The sequence below is a fragment of the Ambystoma mexicanum genome, chromosome 2q (assembly GCF_040938575.1).
Source record: "Ambystoma mexicanum isolate Mex_15411 chromosome 2q, UKY_AmexF1_1, whole genome shotgun sequence".
Taxonomy (NCBI): Eukaryota; Metazoa; Chordata; class Amphibia; order Caudata; family Ambystomatidae; genus Ambystoma; species Ambystoma mexicanum.
The window spans coordinates 948,017,805-948,034,385 of NC_090924.1; the positions used below are offsets into that span (position 1 = coordinate 948,017,805).

Sequence of the window (16,581 nt, forward strand, 5' to 3'; positions counted from 1 at the left end):
TGCAAATGAGAATAAGCACTGAAAGGGATTGGTCAGGAAAGTTTGGTGGGTGTGTTGTGCCAGGAGAGATTTTCTCAGATACTCTTTTTGCTGAGAGAACAAAAGATAGCTATGGCTGTGTGTTTCAGAAAACAGATTGTTTGGATTTTAGGAGATTCGTGGATACATTGGTTGAAGGTGCATGCAGAAAGCTGTGGAGTAGCTGTAGATCTTGGATTCCCACATGTGGAAGTACACTGGCATGGAGTACGTGGAATGAAGTGGCTACCTCTCTGTGCTACTTTGGAGACAGAGCAACATCCAGACATAATTGTAATTCATTGTGGCGGGAACAGTTTAGGACATGTGACTGGAATTTTTTTGCAATTTGCTATGAAAGAAGGACTTAGGAAGGTTATGGACATGTTTCCTAAATCTCAAGTGATATTTTCACGGATTGCGCAGAGACAAATGTGGCTTCGTTCGTCTTCATTTGGTCCACAAATGGAAAAAGCAAGGCGCAATGTTAATAAGGCTGTTTGTGGCTTTCTAAGAGATTTTGGCATGTCTTCTTTTCACAATGAAAATATTATGTTTTGTAGTACATACATTTTTCGCAGAGATGGAGTCCATCTTACTTATGCTGGCAATCAGATTTTTCTGAGAAATGTACAAAATGCATTGCGACCTTTTTTGGAATTACAACAACGATTTTGAAGTAGATGTTAAGCATTTACAATTTTTGACTTACAAACACCACCCAAAGGCTCTTTTCAGAGCCACCACTTCTTTCCAGAGAAAATTACAATGTTTGTGATAGAGTAGCAACCCAATTTTTTTAATGTTCGCGAACTGTCCGTGGACTTCTGAAAAATACAAAGAGCCCTGCTTCATTTATTTTCACTTCTATTTTTTAACTGGGAAAGGCGGCTCTGAAAAGAGCCTTATTTCTTTTTTATTTTTGTAATTTTGTATTTTTTTTGGTTTTGGTTTTTCAGACACACCACACTAGGAGAGGAGGGTAAAGGAGTGTAAAGGGGGGGACACCAACCACAGGGATAAGAAAGGGCGAGCTGAGAGAGGAAGATGTAGATTGGGTTTTATTTGGGTAGTGAGCAGGTCTTCTCGTGCTCTGAGACAATAGTCTCAAAAGCACTCCGAAGTCGCTCCCCCCTGCAGAGTACTGTGTCACAGTACATACATACTACTGTGACCCTCAAAAGGTAAGGGTCATCAGCATTCTGTATGGCCTGTGAGGCAGCTTGAGAAAGACGCTGTCCCACAGAGGTGGTCCTTGTGGTGACAGGATCAGAAACAGAGGATGAAGTAGAGGAAATCAACCTGCTACGTTCTTCGCAAGGTACAAGCCTGCGAATAGCCCCAGAGTGAAATGACCTCAGGTGTCGCTTCATAGTAGTGGTACCAAAGCTAAAGTTACTGTGCTTCCCACGACTGAGTATCATTTTGCACTCATTGCAGGTAACATGGTTCGCACGAGCCTTAGGACCATTCCCATGAATGTAAATAACCGCCACACCCAAGACTCACGCCTAGTGCGGGTAGTAGGGATTTCCTCTACCCCATTCTCATCATCCTCTTCTTCCTCCTCCGCATCCTCACTCCTGTTCCCCTCTTCAGGCCCTTGGGGAGGTGGTGGTGGTGGAGGGGGTGGGGGTGGTGCTGAAGCAGGTGCAGCACCAAGTGGCAGTTCAGCAGCCAAGGATGCCATCTCGATGATGGTGTAGTCTGCAGGTGGCAGCAAAAATCACTGTGTTCTGAAGAATAGCCAGAAACACAATGGGAATAAGCTCTTGGGCGTGGTCTTTTATAGGGGTGCTTGTGTGTGGTCCGCGGACATGCGCACTGTCCGCGGACAGATCGAACACAAAAAAAGGATCGGAAAGTTTCAAAAGGTATATAGAAACTCAAGATTGCTATGTGAGACTTGCGCCATGGTGAGATTTTATTGAAAAATATTATGGATTAACTGAAAATGTACTTTTAAATTGTTCGGGGACACGAACAGTGTCCGCATTTCAGGACACACGATGAGCGTGGGCGCGGTCATATGATCTGTTTGCGAACTAGTCCGAAAAGGAAGCACCTGTCCGCAGGACACCAAGTGCATGGAGATTGGTTAGCGCATGCGCATTGATGTCCTACGGACACTGTTCGGGTTCTGAAGTAATTAAAAGTGCGTCACACGTGAAACGAACATTTCAGGACACCGCGTGTGTTCTTAGAACAGTTTAAACTTGGTAGCGAACAGTAAGGACAGATATAGTGTTCTTCAGGACACGTGTAATTTAGTTTATGTACGAACATTTCAGGACACCAATTGTGTTCTTAGAACAGTTTCAATTGGGTAGCGAATACTACGCACAGGTATAGTGTTCTTCAGGACACCTCCATTTTCGTTTACGTACGAACATTTCAGGACACCAATAGCGTTCTTAGAACAGTTTGAACTTGCTAGCGAACAGTACCGGACAGGTATAGTGTTCTTTAGGACACTTTAATTTTTGTTTGTTTACGAACAATTCAGGACACCGCGTGTGTTCCTAGTACAGTTTCATGTTGCTAGTGAACACTACGAACAGTTGTACTGTTGTTCAGGACACATCATTTTCGTTTATTTACGAACATTTCAGGACAGCAATTGTGTTCATAGGACAGTTTTAAGTTCATAGCGAACATTACGGACAGATATAGTGTTCTTTAGAACACTTTAATTTTTGTTTCTTTACGAACATTTCAGGACACCACGTGTGTTCTTAGAACAGTTTCAACTTGCTAGCGAACAGTACGAACAGGTGTGGTGTTCTTCAGGACACCTCCATTTTCGTTTATGTACGAACATTTCAGAACACTTGCACTGTCCGCGGACACTTTTATTGTTTTTAAAAAAAACGGAAACTATTCACAATACAATATAAAAATTAAACTTTATTTAACATATATTAATAATTTATGACAGAGAAGGTGAGGCAGAAACAGAAACAAAAACAGGAGAATTTGGGGTTTCAACATAATTGGTAATAGGTGAAGAAGGGATGGAAATCTCATCAAAACGTTTTGGATTATGGAGAGGGTTTGGGGATAATTGACTGGGATATGGTGAGGAGGGACAAGTACATGTGGGGCAATGGTATGACGTTTTTGTTTTAAAATGATCTTCAACAAAAGTTTTCAAATTATTAAAATTGGTCAACAATAAATCAATTTTTTCTTTTATGTTGTCAAGCGTGTTTTCCATAACAGCTTCTTCAGAGGTAGTTTCTATTTTGTTATTCTCTGTACAAAAACAATATATATATGTTAAATGTATGCAAAATAATAATATTTAAATGGTTTATATTATAAAGTGTTTAACATTAGTTTCACTATCTTGTGACATTTCTTCATGTGGGAAATTGTCCTCTAGCCATTCCAGAGTACTAGACATTTCTGTGAGAAAAAAAAAGATAATATATTTTTTAATCTAATACAGAAAGTTTATAAATATATGAGTAAAATGAAGTACACTTACTATTTCTGGTAAAATAAGTCCTATGTATTCAGTGGGTCTGGTCTTGTTCTCAGTTCTGTTGTGTCTGTGAGGTAATTATGTTGGAAGCCAATGTATGTTCTTGTGGTATATTCCATTTCAGAACATATTGTATTTAAATGAATGGTTAGTGTGTTACATATATGGGTTACATTTCTTATGTATTACTATATATAATGTGTTTGTGTGCTGCTTTTTGAATTTGTTAAATGTTCCTATATTATGATATAACAATCAAACATACCCCACCACCCCCCCCCCACAGTTTTTAGGTAGTGGTACTGTTCTCCGAACATGTCCGCGAACATTAAATAAGTTTGCGGACATCACGTTCATAAGAAGAGATCTAGTCAGTTCCATATGACATGTATATAAAGTCAAAGTCATTATTGTTAAGTTTTGCTACTAAAAAACTATGAAATTCAGTGAAAAAACTTTGTTAAAGGGACGTTATGGTTAAGTTGCGCTACTGAAAACCGATGTAATTCAGTGAAAAAAACTTTGTTAAAGGGACGTTATGGTTAAGTTGCGCTACTAAAAACCTATGAAATTCAGTGAAAAAACTTTGTTAAAGGGACGTTATGGTTCCAAGTAAAACCGAAAAACCCTTGAAATTCGCCAGTTATGGTAAGCTAAGCAACCATAACTCGCGCCACCACCGTGCACTGCTAAGACTAACACCCAGGACATCAAAGATGACATCACAAATGTCATTGATGACATCACTGATGACATCACATGTGTATGTGCTTCTCATGAAATATGTGTAGAAGGGATTCTTATTATGTTGCGAAAAAAGTGTCAAGAATCATTGCAAGAAATATACCCTAATAAGTGCATTGAACGATGCATTGATATAAATAGCATCCTATTATGGGGTTCTATCCAGTATACTAAGCTACTCATACAGAAACATAACATTGTGTGCAGCGTACAAGATGAAGGTATGATATTTGTAATGTTAATATGTTGAATAATGAAATGATAATTGTTTTCTTAATAGATTTTTGTGTACTGTGAAATATGTAATAAGTAGCTAATAAAACCCATGTATTACATAATTGCATTACTATATACAAAACACAAAGACACAAGAACACATACCAATATGGGTATATACAGGGAAAGTGAAGTTAGCAAAAAAGCACAAGTAGTAGCAGAAACAATTCATAACTTAACTGATTAGTTTCATGCAAATAAATGATTGCTCTGTTTCAAAGCTGATATTTACCCTATGTATATGTATCACTTGATGTGATTGGACCCTAAGGAAAGTAGTGTGAGTACAATGTATACAAATATGACCATATACAGGGAAAGTACAGCCATAAAAAAAACAACAGAACTATCAGAAAGTGCTCATAAGTCTAGTGATTATCTTTATGCACAAAAAGGATTGCTGTCTTTCAAGCTTGTGTTTTCCCATATGTATATGTTTCATATGATGTGACTGTACTCTAAGGGAATTACTGTAAGAACCTACTAGAAGGATATGTCTACAAATAAAATAAAAATCTTAGTTTCTGACTGTTACTGAAGAAAACCATGTGGCCTAGATATGTCAGCAAAAGAAAAAATAGTGAGCCAGACATGTTATGTCATCAGTGATGTCATCAATGACATTTGTGATGTCATCTGTGATGTCCTGGGTGTTAGTCTTAGCAGTGCATGGTGCTGGCGCGAGCTATGGTTGCTTAGCTTACCATAACTGGCGAATTTCAAGGGTTTTTCGGTTTTACTTGGAACCATAACGTCCCTTTAACAAAGGTTTTTTCACTGAATTTCATAGGTTTTTAGTAGCGCAACTTAACCATAACGTCCCTTTAACAAAGTTTTTTTCACTGAATATATATATCACAAGGTAGGTGTGACACATTGGAAGCGAAATTGAAAGGTGGACAAATGGGTCTTTCTCATGATAATCTTCTATTGTTGCCTTTGTGGCAATGATGACGTTGAAACACATTTTGTTGTCACGTGAAGCCCTAAAATCAATGCGAACTAACTTTATGAAACTGTACAATAACCAACTTGACTGTGTGGAGCTCTCATCTGTTGTGAATATCTGATGCAATCTAATTCATTTTATTATTACATTTTACTGGAACTTTATTGCCATTTTAAGGATAATCTGAGTATTTTCATTTTCATGTTTTTAATATTTTTATTGAATTGCTTTTTAGGCTGCATTTTAGAAACGCAATTGTGATATATTGGGTTTTATGTTGTTGTAACTCATGATATGTGTCTAATGTGTTATCTGAATATAATATGTTGTGTTATTTAAAATCTTCACTTCATAACTTTTTATACTTTTTGTATAATGTCATGTTTTATGTTGTATATAAAAGGCTTGACAGCCAAATGTATATTAAATGAATAAATATATCACACTAATTCTGTGCACATTTAATTGTTCCACTGTACCCAAACCCTTATAAAAGCCATCTTGCATATCTATTATTACCTTTATATCAGTAAACCATTCCTCTAAACGGTGTGCTAATAAGGAAGGAATTTACCAATAACCTTTAAGATCAATTCTATGACGGGAATTGAGCAAAACAAATTAGATGAACCCGATTGACTCTTGACAAAGTATTGGGAATTTTGCAGGAAGTCGGCACTGTCTTAATTGGATTTGCTACACCTGGGCTCCAAAGTGCATTGGTCTTCAGGCTCTCAGTCCAGGCTTGGTGCTTTGGTTTTTCCCCTCTAGAGATGATACGCACCATCACACCTGGTTGCACTAGATCAGCTGCATTATATAAACGTGCTTTTAGCCAGCGATTCCGAGAGGCTGCCTATTCCATTATCTCTCTGTTTCATTATGAATTAAAGGGAGAAAGACACTTTTCTTGAGTGTCAAAACTAGTTAGAGGACTATGAGAGTCTGTGTAGCGCAGCGGAACACAGAAATGTCTTGATTTGGTTCGATTTGTGTTGCTACATGGTGCCAAAATACTTGCAAGTCAAGCAGACTACGAATGAACCAGACTGCTATTTTACATTCAGTATTTCTAAAATTCCTAGGTCTTGAATGCTGAGCTGAAGAGCATGGGAATATTAAGCCTCATTGTGAGTTTGGCAGTAATTCAACTGTAAATATTCTGAATAACCACCAAACGCATTTACCGTTATTACCATTTGGTTTTGTGGGCTTAAAACAGGATTAAAGTGGTGGAAGGGTGGTGTAAATCCCCATCTTTAAAGACCATAGGAACCAGTGGGTATTTTGGCGGGATTACCGCAGGCAATAATTGTGCCATGGTAATTCCAGTAATTGGTTACCTTAACGTGGAGGAATTACCTCCAGCATGTTGCTGGAGCTAAATCTTACACTTGTAGGTCAAATTCGGAATTCGGAGGGGATTTAAAAATGGCAGTAATTCCGTTACCACAAAAAAGTGGTAGTAATGGATTTGCTGCCACTTTTTTACCACACCGCCAAACTCACAATGAGGACTATTATTTCTTTTAGATGAAGTGGACCATTTATTTCACAAGAAGGCAGTGCAAGCTCATCAGGTCTGGCTTGTAGCATTAGCATTAGCATTTTGTATGGACTTGTCAAAAATCCGTAATCAAGGACAGTAATAGGGCTTATCGGAAATGAGAAATTGAGATACTCTTGGTACATTAGCCCAACTCAAGAAGTGGCATCCTCCCCTGTATTTTCCAAATGAAACAGTCCAGTGAAAACAATAGTATTTAGGACTCCATTAAGAGTAAAGTCAAGGGCATTCTTTCTAAACACTCTATCATACATCCTGCCTGGAACAATGAAGTAACATAGGGTCAAATTTGAGTATTTGTGTGTCATCAATGACTAGAGTGAAAACTTGGATGAGATCCAAGGCAAAGGGCGCAGTGTTGTGCACCAAAGGGGTGCAGTAAAGGCTGCCCGGCCGTCCGTCAAACATCTGCTATGTACCACTGAATACAAAGACCGTAAGATCTGCCTCCACCCTTTAAAAACTGCCTATCGAGCCCTCTGCAGCGAAGCCCACACAGGCAAATGATGCATTGTTATGCACTGCAGGTGTTAGGCACCAATGGTGTGAGGCCCCCCACTGCTGATCTGAGTGCCCCCCTGCCTCACATCAGCATTTCTCAGCAGGGCTACCAACCGCAACACCCTGGCCCAAGCTGCAACTGCCTGCTGCCCTCATCTCGACCCAGAAAACAATGTAAGTATCTGCATAATGGTACGAGTCAGCTGCAACCTTCATATCCAACTCCCAGCCCAACACATTTTCTGCCCCCACTATACCCCGCAGCATTCTACATAGTGGCACACTGCGCCACACAATCTGCCAAAATCTCTACTGTGCATGGCACCACGCAATCTGCGTATACTTCCACTGTGCACGTGCCAAAAATTCCACCCATGGCTCCACATGTGCACTACGCCACGCATTCTGCCTGTGTCCCTGCTGTGCACCCAGCCACAAAATCTGCCCATGGCTCCACTGCCCAGAGCACCACACATTCTGCCCAGGTCCCTGATGCGCATTGTGCCATGCAATATGCGCATGGCTCCACTGTGTACCATGCCATGGATTTGTAAGGGACTAAGGGTCTCCCAGGACCCCCTTCATTCCTAATGACACACATGATATGCTCATTCCGCAGTTGACAGTGCACCTCTGGCCAAGGTGTGAGGTAGACATTGAATGACACATAACTGTGCATGGCCTATGAGCCACGAGACTCCATTTTGTGTTAACTACCGACTCCATTTTCTACTAGGACGCGTGTAAACGCTGAATGCAAGCCTGCACCTCTCCCCTTCATTCGCCGCACACAGCAAGCATGCCAACCCCACACCTCCTCCCCTCTGCCATCTCCACGGCTGTCCTGTTCTCACTGAAGCTTGGGTGCAAGTGTAACAAGCTAAACACTGTATCTCTCCTCTTCCTTTTACATCATTGCGCTGTGTGTGACGGGGCCGGAGCCTGGTCCTGGAAAAAACCATCCGTCTCCACAAACCTGCCTCTGCACCAGCAGACCCCTTCTAAAGAAATATAGACCACAGGCCCCTAACCGCACATCTCTTTGATGTAACAGTTGCAAGCTCTGTGCCCATCTACCACTCCAGTTCACCCCCATATCACCAATCCCCTGTGGCTATATATTCTTCTTGTACTAACAAAGAATAAAACACCCATTTTAGATTCAAAGAGATGCTTGATCAATATGTTTTTGAAATACTGTGTTAGATAAGGTACCTGGGCCAATATACCCTCACTCTTTGTGGCTCAGGTCAAATGCTTAGATGATATATATATTGTGTATTGAAATGTATGTATAATACTAAAATGTGTGTGGCCAAAAGGGCAAAGAGTTAGATAGAATGAAATACAGAAACATGGATGTCGCCTGACCCTGCACCCCTCCCAGATGAGCCCAGCTGACCTGCGTGCGCCACAAAGTTACAAGTCCAGGGCTAACCAATCCAGAAGCAACACCGCTACACAAAAGATACTGTCCAGTCCCCTTTGCCCAATGAGCACAAATTACTGTATCCCCTATAGTACATGTCATAGATGACGTGTTTTTGTAATATGTGTATTTTCAATTTTTTGGGCAGAGCGCTCTCAGAGTAGCAGAGTCCTCTGCGTGCCTCATTTTTACTTTATATAAAGACTTGTCTTTTACCTCACTCGCAATTGGTCCTGGTCTCGTTCCCTAGTGGGGTGTGTCCATTAGTGTCTCTAATTTGGTTATTTCATTGTAATTGTGGGGAATACCAGGTTTCATTTGGTCACCCCGACGCGATAGCGTTCTTTCATTCCTTCGGTGCGAAACGTCCCCCGGCCACAGCAGCGAGATCCAGCGCACCCCCGTCAAGGCTGCCCACCTACAGCAACCAGTACCCTAAGAAGTGTGCACATTAGGACAGAAGCTTCCACAGGTCCCGGCTTTGCAAATACGGTCTGTACAGCTCGCAGGAGCCGGGTGTGGCCATTGAATGTGGGGCGGGACCTTGACAGACCGGGTCCGGAGGCTCTCGGATCAATACGGTCATGTGAGTATCAATTGCGAGAGATCCTGAAAGAAGGTGGGGGGGAACGGGAAGGGAGTCAGATTGAGGTGTTGTTAGGATATCTGGTGGGGATAGAAGCGGGGGTCTTCTCTTTATTGCTCTTTCTTTCGCATGTGGCCATTAGGATTTTATAAAAGGTTAAGAGGTGAACAGAGGTACGGGAACCTTGCTACACGAGGGGGTAGAAGGTGGCACAGCATAGTACTATCTCGACTAGTACAGGGATTAAATGGTGACAAAGTGAACAAAGTAGGAGTCTTGTATAAGGAGAAAACTCAGAGTAGTTTTTAGAAACGCTTTTTATTTCCACTTCCATTCTTGTCTCTTAAAGGGCGGTCCAGGAGGGGTCAGGACAGGGGTGAGATACTGGGTGAAATAAGGTGAGGGGGAATCGGGGACAGTAGGCAGGCAAGGCCTATGTTTTAATGTTCATGTATCATGTTTTGTTCAATGTCGCATGATCTATGTTGTGTATGTCAAGCTGTGCGTTATATGTCCATTGGCCAATGTCCAGTTTAACTTTGGTTTGAAATTGAAAAGAAGTGTATTTGAAGATTTAAGAAAAAGTATCTTGTGAAGAGCATTGCTATACATTTGTTGAATAAAGGTTTTGTTCTCAAGAATTGATTCAGGGCAGAAACACCACTTATGCATATATGTCAGAGTTTACTGGGGTATAGTGAAAAAATAAAAAAATACCACAAACAGTGGCGTATAGAAATGAAAGGGGAAGGTATGCCCCAATTATGGCCTGAAGGTGGATCATTTGATAAGTCAGTACTAGATTTGGTAGCAACATACTTAACTATTAAATACAAAGATAAACAGCTCCAAAACAGACGAGAAGTGTTGGATTTGTGGAGGTTACTCGAAGAAATACCCCAAGCAAGAATAAGGGCCAAGCCCAGTCCCCCCAGGCAACAAACAGCAGTGAGGGAGGGGGGAGAGTACAGAACAGATAACAGAACCTACAAGAAAATACCCAATGCTAACAAAACCTGCATGGGCATATAGTGACCCCATGTATATACCAAAGCCAAGTATACCCCCCTGTCATCAGCAACAGCCCCACCCGATAGAATCCAAAAGGGTCGTTTGGGCAGATGTGTACCCCTCTGTTAAATATAGGACAGCTAACACAGGACTTAGAAACAAGATTAACAATGACACAAGCAGAACTAACATGGCTCAGAGGGATATGTGAACAGAGTACAACCTTACAGAGGGGCGAGCAGACCCCGTCACCCCAGACACTCGGTACGCCAGTAAACATAGTGGGAGATTACTGGAAAAGGGGGGAGATTCTATTTCGCTTTAATGATGCACCGCCAGAATAATACAAATAGAGGAGGGAGAGGAGCAGGTGAGTACGGGGCAAGAAAGTGTGTCATCAGAAAGGGAGGAAGAATACTGGAATGATCTAGATGAAGATGAGGAGAGGAACGGAGCAGGTGAGGCATCAGGTGGGGTTTCCCTGCTTAGAGGATCAGCGTCCGGCGAACAGGGGGAAGAGGAAGGGAGGCATCAAGGGAGACTAAGAAATAGAATGGGAAAGGTGGCAGTAGCACGAAAAAAGGGAGCAAAGGTGAGTGCGGGAAAAGGAAAGAGCAAGTTACAGATGCCATTGGCACATAAGGGAGCAGGGCGGCCACATTATGTCCCATGGGCACAAATGGACAAAGCAAATCTACTGAAAACATTACCTCCACTTTCAGGGGGAGCGAGTAAATGGATATACGCATTTGAGAAAAATAACGCCGGGGCCCCCTAGCAATTGGTGATGTTAAAACTTTGTTGGTTTCTGCAGTGGGCGATCAAGCTAATAAGGTGTGGGCGAAGGCGGGGTTCCCAGGGGTAACACTGGATTGTGACTGCCATTGTTGAGCATCATTTAACACTGTGAGAGCCGGGTTATGGGACACACTGAGGAGTACATTCCCAGACACTCCTGATTTGCAGTCAGTAATGCAGTGAACCATGGGGGAGGACAAAGATGCTGCGACTTACATTCTTCAGTTGCATGATATGTGGAGGGCAGAGACAGGCACGTCTTGGGATCAGTCCACCCCCCATTTTTACTTCATAAATAAGAGGGCCTCCAAAGGAAGTACAGAAGGCACTCGATTAAAGAATAGACGGCAACGGTTGGCCAGAAATACAGAGCATCATAGTGCACCACTGTAGGAGGATCAAAGAAAGGAGGTAGTGCAGAAAAGGTTGGCAGACGAAGGAAAGTTAGTACAAACAAAATTTGGGAAGGTCCCAGCAGTTGCTGCTGCCCTTCCCGCAGAATGGCTGGGAGATGGGGAGGAGGGGCCAATAGCAATACAGGCAAGAATGGCGGCAAATTGGGCAGCAAACGGACAGGAACAATGGGCTGGCAAGGGACAGTATGGAGGGCCACAATGGCAAGCAAGGGTCGGAAGAGGAAGATTAGATGGGTACAGAGGGTCAAGGGGGGAGTATGGAAGTCAGGGACCCAGAGGAGGAAGGCATGGAGTGTGTTGGAACTGTGGTAGATGGGGCCATTTTTCAAGAGAATGTTGCAGCCATCCCATGGCAACTTACCAAAATGAACAACAATATGGACACCCCCACCCAGGTAGCCCTTATGGCCTGCCTATGGGTGGATACAGATGCAAAGAACAAGCAGACTCCCGGTATGCATATGAACACAGAGCACCCATGCAGGACACACAGCAATACCCACCCCCACAGAGTCACATGACACCCGCATGCAGCAACCCATTCGCCACCACTGCAAATGGCGCACCCGTACAATTCAGGTGGACAGCAGTAGTGGGAGACAATGTTTTCCACAATAATGACACAATGAGACAGCCAACATAGGACAGCCCACAGAGAGCATCTTTATGGTCGACTCAAGAGCGGAAAAATCATGTCTAAAAAAAGGCTGGTTTCCGCTCTCAGACCAAAACATGAAGATGCAGGGGTTTTCTGGGGTGGTGGTAGAGGTTCCATATACTCACGATTTGGATGTAACAGTGGGGGGCAAAAACAGTGTGGGCCCCCCTGTATTATGAAGATTTGCCCATAAATTTACTGGGGAGGGACCTCCTCAGCAAACTTAACATGACCATCTCCTTCACATAAGAGGCATAATTTGTTCGACACCAGGAATATGTGCCACGAGGGTCATGTTACTTATGTACACACAAACCAATGAAGTAGCAGTCCATGGGGTACCCATCGACCCAGACATGTTTGTGCAAGAGATACAGGTGTTGGCAAGAGTAGTCCCAGAAATAACACATCAAGAGTGGCGAGTATCATCTGAATTTGTATTTTGCCCCGTGGCAGCCCCAGAAGTGGTGCCCTGGTCGATAGTGTCCATAGATCTGCATGGTGTGCAGGTATCCGTGTGATGAACTGTGGTAATAGGAATGAACATGTATGGGTGCGAGTGGCGGACAGTGCTGTGTATAGACCTCAATGTAGCACTACGTGATATATCAGATGAGGAGCTGTTCACTGATAATGACACTGATGGAGAAATAATCATGGAGATTTCCATCCCGTGTGAAATAATGATCCAACATAGACAAGTGACAACCCCCTCATGGCCATTGTCAGTGCACCACCAGCATTTTTCAACCAAGACATCCAATAGGTACCATCCATACTGTGGACCAAAGAGCCACATGACGTGGGATTCCTGTAGGAGTTGACCCCAGTAAAGATGAAGCCGAAGCCAGGATAAAAGTGAAACAATACTCATTGCCAAGAGAAGCTGAGGAAGGGATAAAAGAGACAATACATGTCCTACTTGAACAAGGGAGTATTGTGCCATCAAATTCACCCTGCAATACTTGTATTTATCCTATTAAAAAAGTGAAGGGCAGGGCTTGGAGGATGGTACAGGATTTAAGGCCTCTTAATTACCTCATACAAAAGGAAGTTCCGCTTGTCCCAAACCCTGCATCCATGCTGTCTAGCATCCCAAAGTCAGCGACATGTTTTACTGTGGTAAACTTGAAAAATGTGTTTTTCTTGGTACCACTGGATCCAGAGTCACAATACCCAACCGCCTTTACCTTGGGGGAAAAAGATATGAGCACTGCCGGTTGGCCCAGGGATACTGTGAAAGCCCAAGTATCTTTAACAAGATACTACATGAAGACCTCAGAAACATGGACACCAAAATCACTATTATTCAGTACGTTGATGATCTGCTAATTTGCGCAGAGAATGAGGAACATTGCAGGAATTATTCAATAGTATTATTCACCTTGCTAGCCCAAAGTGGTACAAAGTAGATAAACTAAAATTGCAGTACTGTCTCACTGAAGTGTTGTACTTGGGACAACTCATATCAAAAGATGGTAAGAGAATAATAACACACAGAGCAGCATCAGTGCACGCAGTCAGCAAACCCAGCACAGTAAAACAAATACAAAAAATCCTGGGCATGTGCAATTAATGCCGAGCATGAATATTAGACTATGCGGCATACACGAAACCCCTATTGCCTGCACTGAATGAAGCACAGAGGGAAAACACAACACTCACATGGACCTCAGAAATGAGTACAGCTTTCGACACACTTAAGGATTTGATTTCAACAGTACCAGTTTTAGCAACCCCCGATTATGACCATGAGTTCTACCTGTTCTCACACTGTGACGGAATGCTGAAGACAGTGATACTGACACAAAAAACGTCACTAGGGCACAAGCCTTTATCATACTACAGCGGAACACTTGACACAGATGCAGGGACACTTTGCATGCAAACAGGCACTTGCAGCCACTGCGTTCACGATTGAGAAAAGCCCCACAATTGTAATGGGATGCTCAGTGACATTGTTTGTTGAGCATTCATTGTTCGCCATCCTTGAAAGATCAACATCCACACTGACAACACAAAGAGCCACAGCATATGTGATTATCCTGTCCAACCCAAACATACTCATAGTGCAGTGTAAAACAGTAAAACCGGCAAAATTCCTTACAGAAGCCTGCACTATAGAAGATATGCACAACCATGACTGTGCCACATAACAGGGGGAGGATGAGGACATGCCCAAAGCAAACAAGAATGCCCCGGAGGAAGGAGAAGTGTATTTTGTAGACTGGTCAGCGTCAATAAACTCAGAGACAGGAGAAAAACACATAGGAGCAGCAGTAGTGCGAATGGAAAACAGAGAGTATGAGACAATAGTGCAACAGAGATTACCAACACACTTTCAGCACAAGCAGCAGAATTGGTAGCACTAATTGAGGCCTAACACACAGAAAAAGGGTATGCAATAACTATTTACACAGCTTCAGTTTACATGAAAACAACAGTACATGGGGGATTGTCACAATGGGGGAGGAGAGGGTTCAGGAGGGCAGCTGGGTCCCTTGTACAACATGCTGAGCTTCTAAAAGAGATAAAAGAATCATTAACAGAACCAACAATGGTGGCCCTGGTTAAATGCCAGGCCCACAGGAACAATAATGACAGCATCTCCTTGGGGAACACGGCAGCGGATGCTGCCACCAAAGAGGCAGCCTACTTAGGAAAAGAAGTGCAAGTGGAATTCTTAATAAAAGGAAGTGTGGAGGAAGAGAAAGGTGATGGTTACAACTCAATGCCAATTTCACAAATGATTGATTCACAAAAACGGGCTACACCTGAGGAACAGGAACTTTGGACTAAAAGAGGATGTACCCAGTCAACCGCTGACCTTCTCCGGTGGCAAAATTATACAGGAAAAGTAGTAATTCCTGTGGAATTATTAGAGATAGTATCCCAGCAGCTGCACTTTCCCGCCCACACTGCAAAGCAACACATAGCAGCAGACATACAGGAAAATTGGTTTGTGCCAGGGTTAAAGGGACATGTGGCAAAGCTGGTGATAGAATGTACAACTTGTCAGACATACAATTCAGGAATGACTTTAAGAACATTGAGAGGAACACTGTCCAGACCCATTGGACCATTCGGTGAATTGCAAATTGATTATGCAGACATGGGAGAAAGGTGTAATAGATAACGATATCTGATTGTGGTGGTCTGCTCCTTCTCACGATGGATGGAAGCAGGACCCTGCGGCCACCCGGATGTGAAATGTACAGCGAAATTCTTAGTGATAGAGGTGTTTCCCCGGTGGGGGATCTGTGACGTCATATGCTCCGAAAATGGGACGCATTTTGTCAATGATGTATTCAGAGCAATGACTGCGCTGCTGGGGATTACACACAAACTGTGTTCGATTTACCCCCTACAAGCTAACAGGTTTGTCGAAAAAACCAACTGCCTCCTCAAAAGCAGATTGTCAAAATGATGCCACAGCCTAAAGAAAAACTGGGTGTACTTCTTGCCGTTGGCTCTATTTGAATTGAGAAATCAGCCTGGCAAAGACCACCACTTGTTACCCCACGAAATAGTGACAGAGAGGCGCATGCACACCCCAATATCACCTATAAGGAGAATATCAGATGCACACTGAACAACCACAGTACTGGGTGAGAAGTTTCAAGATTACCTGAGGAAATTGACTAGAGCAGCAAGGATAATAGCAAAGCAAATAGCTCCTCCCTTTACACAGGAAAGTGAAAGTGACACAGTAACTCTGGCAGGAGACAGCCAAAGCGTACAACTTATGCCTGGGGAGACGTTATATGTGCACAGTTTTGTACGCCGATGGAATGCTCCTCAATTTCATGGCCCATATGAAGTAATATATTGTACGCCTACTGCAGTAAAAGTAAGAGGGCTGAAATACTGGATCCATCTATCGGATGTGCGAAAAGCACATGAGAGTTGTAATGGAAGGGGAACAGAATGCTGAGGAAAGAACAACGCAAACATAGCAATAATGATCAAGCAGAAAATGATACAGCACTAGATGAAAAACAGAAATATAAAGAGCAGCAACAAAAACCGAAATGCAATAAATGGGAGAAAAAGGTGTACATGAAACAAAGAAACAAATGTATATAAAATTGATTTATGTCTGCAAAATGCAAAGCACCTATGTTTACAATTGCAAGAATTG

At 42.6% G+C, this 16,581-nt stretch overlaps 1 protein-coding gene across 1 annotated transcript in view; it reads right to left on the reverse strand.

Moving 5' to 3' along the window:
• DNAH11 (dynein axonemal heavy chain 11) overlaps positions 1-16,581 on the reverse strand; it is a 4,227,155-nt gene that overhangs the window by 3,448,868 nt on the left and 761,706 nt on the right. The window lies entirely within an intron of this gene.